Source organism: Nansenia antarctica (assembly GCF_963989245.1).
Source record: "Nansenia antarctica genome assembly, chromosome: 8".
NCBI classification, from domain to species: Eukaryota; Metazoa; Chordata; class Actinopteri; order Argentiniformes; family Microstomatidae; genus Nansenia; species Nansenia antarctica.
In genome coordinates this window covers 59,262,989-59,269,164 of record NC_137678.1, presented here as the reverse complement: position 1 = coordinate 59,269,164, position 6,176 = coordinate 59,262,989, and the positions used below count along the sequence as shown (strand labels likewise).

The window sequence follows — 6,176 nt, the reverse complement described above, 5'->3', positions numbered from 1 at the left end:
TTTCCTTCATATTTTCCTCTAGTCCATTCCATATGGTAACTCTGTAGAATGATATGCACCTGCTCCTGAGATGGGTGTGAGCATAACCCTTGTTAAAGTTGTGGTTACCTCTCAAATGATATCCCTTATCCCTCTCTATAAATCATGTGTTAATGTTACCTGGGAGTTCTTGAGTCTTTGCTTTATACATTAACTGTGCCAATTTAAATTTGAATGAGTCCATGAGCTTTAAGGCATTTGACATTAGGAACAAGTTATTTGTGTGATCACGATATCCGACCTTATGTACAATTCTCATAGCTTTTTTGAATGAATGAATGAATGGACTTTATTGTCATTGCTACAGTACAGGTACCAAACAACGAAATTTAGGAGGGGTGGCTCCCCTGGTGTTAGGAAAAGGAAAAAATAAATTAAAAAAAACTTTAAAAAAAAATCGCAAGAAGGGAAGGAGCTGGTTTACATAAATAAAGGCTATGTACACTATCCACTGTACTATACTGTACAGATAGACGACTAGGGTTGTCATATTGCACAATAGTATTGTTTCACGTTATTTAAAGTGTCACAGTTTGCAGGCTTGAAATGTACATGTTTGTGCCTCAGCACTACACCTGATTTTTTCAGTCCAGCAGCTGCCATACAATCCGTCCAGACTGTCCAGGGCCCAGAACTTAGGTCTTTGCTGTGTTCAGGGCCTGGACGGCCCTGTGGTAGAAGCTGTTCTTCAGTCTGTTAGTCTTAGCGGCCAGGGTCCTGAACCACCTTTTCGAGGGCAGCCTGGTAAAGTGTACGTACCCAGGGTGGGTCGGGTCCCTGGAGATCTTGGAGGCCTTCCTGAGACAGCGTGTGTTGTACAGCTCTTCCAGAGAGGGGAGGGGGGCGCCGGTGATCTTCTGTGCTGTTCTCACGACTCTCTGTAGCGCATTTCTCTCCGCTGTTGTGCAGCTGGAGAACCAGTTGCAGATGCCGTAGGTGAGGATGCTCTCCACTGCGCCGCGGTAAAAGGTCACCAGTATCTCCTGCTTGCTGTGTTCCTTCCTGAGGCATCTCAGGGTGTATAGCCGCTGTTGTGCCCTCTTGATGGTGCCTTTTGTGTTGTCCTTCCAGGTCAGGTCATCCCGCATGTGCGTCCCCAGGAATCGGATGGTTGAGACTGTAGTGTAATCAATGGGTTTTAAGTGCTTTTATATGCATTTCCCCATATCTCCACACAGTAACTCAAATAGGGTAAGACAAGACAACAATATAGAGTATACAACATCCTCTGTTCCAGAATATGTTTTGCGCTGCACAATACTGCAATACTCCTTGATACTTTGGATCTAACGTATCTTATATGCGATTTCCAACAGAATTTACTGTCTAACAAGAACACCTGGCGCAGGGACTTGGAGACAGACATCACACAGAGTGGACTAACATGGAAACAGCTGGAAAGCAAAGCACAGGACAGAGGACCCTGGCGAACTGTTGTCGACGGCCTATGCTCCTCCAAAAGGAGCGATAGGCGTAAGTAAGTAAGTAACCATAAAAGAAAGACTTCACACAAGCAAATACAGAGGGCTCACCACAAGGTGCAAGCCATTCATAAGCCTCAAGAATAGAAAGGCCAGATTAGACTTTGACAAAAAACATCTAAAAAAGCCAGCGCTGTTCTGGAACAGCATTCTTTGGACCGATGGAACTAAGATCAACCTGTACCAGAATGATGGGAAGAAAAAAGTATGGAGAAGGCTTGGAACGGCTCATGATCCGACGCATACCACATCATCTGTGAAAAAACGTGGAGGCAGTGTGATGACATGGACATGCATGGCTTCCAATGGCACTGGGTCACTAGTGTTTATTGATGATGTGACAGAAGACAGAAGCAGACAGATGAATTGTGTCCGCTATCCGTGTTTAGGGATATTCTGTCTGCTCAGATTCAGACAAATTCAGCAAAGTTGATTGGATGGTGCTTCACAATACAGATGGACAATGACCCAAAACATAGTGTGTAAGCAACCCAGGACTTTTTTAAGGCAAAGAAGTGGAATATTCTGCAATGGCCAGAGTCAATCACCTGATCTCAACCCAATCAAGCATGCATTTCACTTGCTGGAGACAAAACCAAAGGCAGAAAGACCCACGAATAAACAACAACTGAAGACTGCTGCAGTAAAGGCCTGACAAAGCATCACAAAGGAGGAAACCCAGCATTTGGTGATGTCCATGTGTTCCAGACTTCAGGCAGTCATTGCCTGCAAAGGATTCTCGACAAAGTATTAAAAATGAACATTTTATTTATGATTATGTTAATTTGTCCAATTACTTTTGAGCTCCTGAAAATAGGGGACTGTGTATAAAAATGTTTGCAATTCCTAAACGTTTCATACAATATTTTTGTTCAACCCCTTGAATTAAAGCTGAAAGTATGCACTTCAATTACATCTTGATTGTTTCATTTCAAATCCTTTGTGGTGGCATACAGAGCCCAAATTATGGAAATTGTGTCACTGTCCAAATACTTCCAGACCTAACTGTATATAAATAAATGAATGTCAATGACCCCAGGTGTGGGACTTTATTAGGTCAAACAGGTTTGAGGGGTCAGGCAAAGGACTTGGTGGAGTCAGGCAAGGGTCAGGCGATCGTTTATCATCGTTGTAATCCATGGAGCAGGGCAGGAACCGTGGTGCAAGGTAATGGGCTGGAGGTGTCCATGGTGCTGAGTGCCCACTGATGAGCTAAATAAAACATTCTATTTCTGATGAGTCAACAGCACTAGGGCTCCTTCACAAAACCCTTACTGGAATCTTCATACACTCTGTGAATTAGTCTTTACTTTCTGATGAGTCAATGTAGATAGCATATATTTAGAATATGTAAAATGCAAACACCAGAAATGCAAGAAAGTTTATGAGGTATACCAAATGGAATTAATAACAAGTGTTACAACCCTTCTGTCTAGAGTAAAATAAGGGCCTAACAGGGTAGAGTGCAGAATGTACAGGTGTGTTGCAACACAAATGCCCAAAAAAGTGTACAAGGGATCAAATCAATTAAAGTTTTATTTGTATCTCACCATTATATGGTCGAACATTTGAGCAAAGAACAGAAAAGGAAGCTGAAAGACCATAGAGACAATGTTGAAAGAGCACTTGATGTCTTGATTGAAGCGCATTGAGTCGCATCTTGTGAGATGCGCTATAGCTGCTTCTCACTGTTGAGACAAAATGTTATAAAGAAGTGATTAATAAATAATTTAAGAAACTCACATTCATCAGTGGTTGCAAACTGTCATGGAAATTGTATTAGCACTCTCCTCATGTTTCCAGCTTACCTCAAGTCATACTGTGGTCCACATGTATACATTTCCATGGCTTTCTCATTGGAAACACAGTTTACAGCTGCAATGGCGTGGACTGTTGCCTGTGTCATGAAGTGATTAAAGCCACACGTTTACCAGTTATAGTAAAATGTAGATGATTTACACTAATGTCACCATTGGAGGGGCTACACAACCAAATTTGTTCTGGTTTCCTGCCGGGCGAGATTACAGGCCTGCCCTTACAATGGCAGCAAATGACCACATCTATAGCAACTTCAGTTTGTTTCTGTCTGTTTGTTTTCTAAACACAAAGCCCTGCAACTGGAAACATCCAATGAGGCAAAGATTCACTATCCAGGCTTCTGACATCTTTGTCCATGGTAACATCACTTTCCTAAATGGATACACACATAAGCATGACTATGTGTACAGCTGTGAATGGTGGATAGTATGTTTGTATGCAATAAACTTCATTCACACTAACCAATTCTTTAGGAGGAAAGCTGTAAGGCCTCTTGAAGTACGCGTGGTCCTCGTCAGTGTCCAGTGGCATCTGTACAGAGTCCACCATTATTGCCAGTATGTTTTATATGAAAGGGTTAACTACTTCAAAAAGAGATCCAGGCTGGATTCAGAATGACACAGTACCACTAAACATATTGCATGTGCCATAAAGTTGCATGGAGTATGTGTTTTAGGAGCAGTAGCCCATTCAGAAACAGGCACACGGTCATAGATACTTAGTGAGAGATGCACTGACCATGGTGTTGCTTGCATGCCTCCTTTTAAGACTTGAATAGGTCCTGAATACAGGTGGGGCACTGTCGTGAAGGGTCGCTCTGCCTTCCTCACTAAAGTGAGCAAACTTCCTTCCAAATCTGAAATTAACACACATTCTCTTCACCGGAAGGTTGAATTGTAGGGCCAGGTGTTACCCCAAAATCCTCTTGATAATAAATGTACAAATACAATTATTATTTTTGTAGCACTGCAGCATACCCTTCCAGCCCAAGGTTTTCCACCAGGACAATACACCACCACCTTCTCAGGAGAGACATGTCATCCTAAAGAAAGAGCAGTTACTCAATTTGCATTCAAAGTCTTATAGCATATTGATATAATGGGTTCTTGTTTTCTTAATACTTACAATGCTGAAGTCAAAGGTAGCCTCCATGGCGAAATACCAGGCATACTGTAATGAGAAAAGACACAAAGACAAGATTACCATGTGAGCTTATAACTCAGTGAGAAGGTAGTCACACACATCCAATGAAATGTACATGGCTGATAACTCCATAGGAAAGTGATACGAGAGGTCTGCACACATGAATGTTCCTTAATACCTTTTATTGCACAGCTTTTTATTTGCAAATGCACAAACAGAATGTTGGTCAGGTCTAAGTGGTGGTCAGTCATTGTTACATACATTTACACATTTTTTGATAGTTTTAAGGAACAATCAAGTGTGCCATATCACTTGGTGGGATTACCATAACTCACCATTATCATGAAGACACCACAGTCATTGCCACTGGTCTGCCTCGGAAGCCCCTGTACGAAGAAAAGTTACAGTTAGAGAATAGTAGGTAATTATGACTATAGCTATAATATGATAGTAACATTCAAACAATACCTCCAAATCCAGACCAGTCTTCTCTGTCCAGGATCCCGCAACAATTTTCTCAGCAACACCCCTGGGCAACCAAGAACAAAACTAAGTCAAACAAAGAAGTACACACCTCCTACAGGAGAGAAAAAAGGAACAACATTCGTACCACTGCTGCTTCAGAACCACTTCACATCATGCAAGTCGGTCGATCATGCTTATTTGCAAAAGTTAAATGAGGAGGATTTCTCTGTGTCTCTCTTTCGTTGTGTTGGAAATGTGTCATCATAGGCAGGTCAGGAGACCGCCAGGCAGGTCAGGGGAACGTGACTGCCAGAGCAAAAAATATTTGGGGCAACCTTAATAGTGTTCTGTAGGCTTCAGAGGTGAATCCCCTTGGAGTTTTGAAATACTGCGAATCTAGAAAGAAAATTTCTTTCTGGTGTGGCCTCATTACCTACAGGGAATAACGCATTCTGGACAATAAGCAAAAAGGACACTTTGGGGGTAATACAATAGACACAAACTCACAAGCAAATGGCATATGAAGGTTAAAGCTGAGAAATGCTCAACTACATTGTATGTCTTTATAATCTACTACTGTGGATGTCATATGTTGCATATAAAGTTATGCTCTGTATATATATATATATATATATATATATATATATATATATATATATATATATATGGGTATAGTACACTTACACACAGGACAAAGTGGCCTGGAACCCACAGTGGAAGGATAAGGGCATCCTTCTGATCAGCATGTTCCTGTTCAAAACCATGTACTGCATTTATCATTTTTATCCAACACTTAACTGGGGTGTGCATGATTATGAATTACATGATCATTTGATGAAGTCCTTTCTCATACATGTAGTGTTTTTTTTTGGCTTAGTGTTAGGAAACCATTTAATTTACCTTGATGAAATCAAGTAAAAAAAAAAAAGAAGGTATTTAGGACCAACACAGCTAATGTGCTGATGTCCCATGAAGGGCATGCCAATTGTAATGCTGGATACAATGTTGTCTACATAGCTGTTTATCTTATTCAAATACCGGCTCAATCATTTGACTTACTGGGAAATGGCTCATGGGATCACAGTTGTGGGGATGGACCCACATTGCGGTTACATGAAGGTCAGCAATGAAAACCTCCTTTCCCTGTAGAATTCAAGTGCATCTAAAATTAGTCAATGCTAGAAAATGGTACGTAAAACATATGGCTGAGTTCCAGCTATCTATTAAAAT

General features: G+C 41.2%; 1 long non-coding RNA gene across 1 annotated transcript; it reads right to left on the bottom strand.

Moving 5' to 3' along the window:
* Positions 1–3,755: 3,755 nt before the first annotated feature.
* On the bottom strand, positions 3,756–5,012 carry LOC308164609. Its single transcript, XR_013937647.1, has 6 exons — positions 4,950–5,012; positions 4,817–4,867; positions 4,464–4,508; positions 4,316–4,380; positions 4,077–4,194; positions 3,756–3,869 (listed from the first exon to the last, which is right to left on the bottom strand). It is a non-coding gene; the product is annotated as an uncharacterized lncRNA (long non-coding RNA).
* Positions 5,013–6,176: the final 1,164 nt, after the last annotated feature.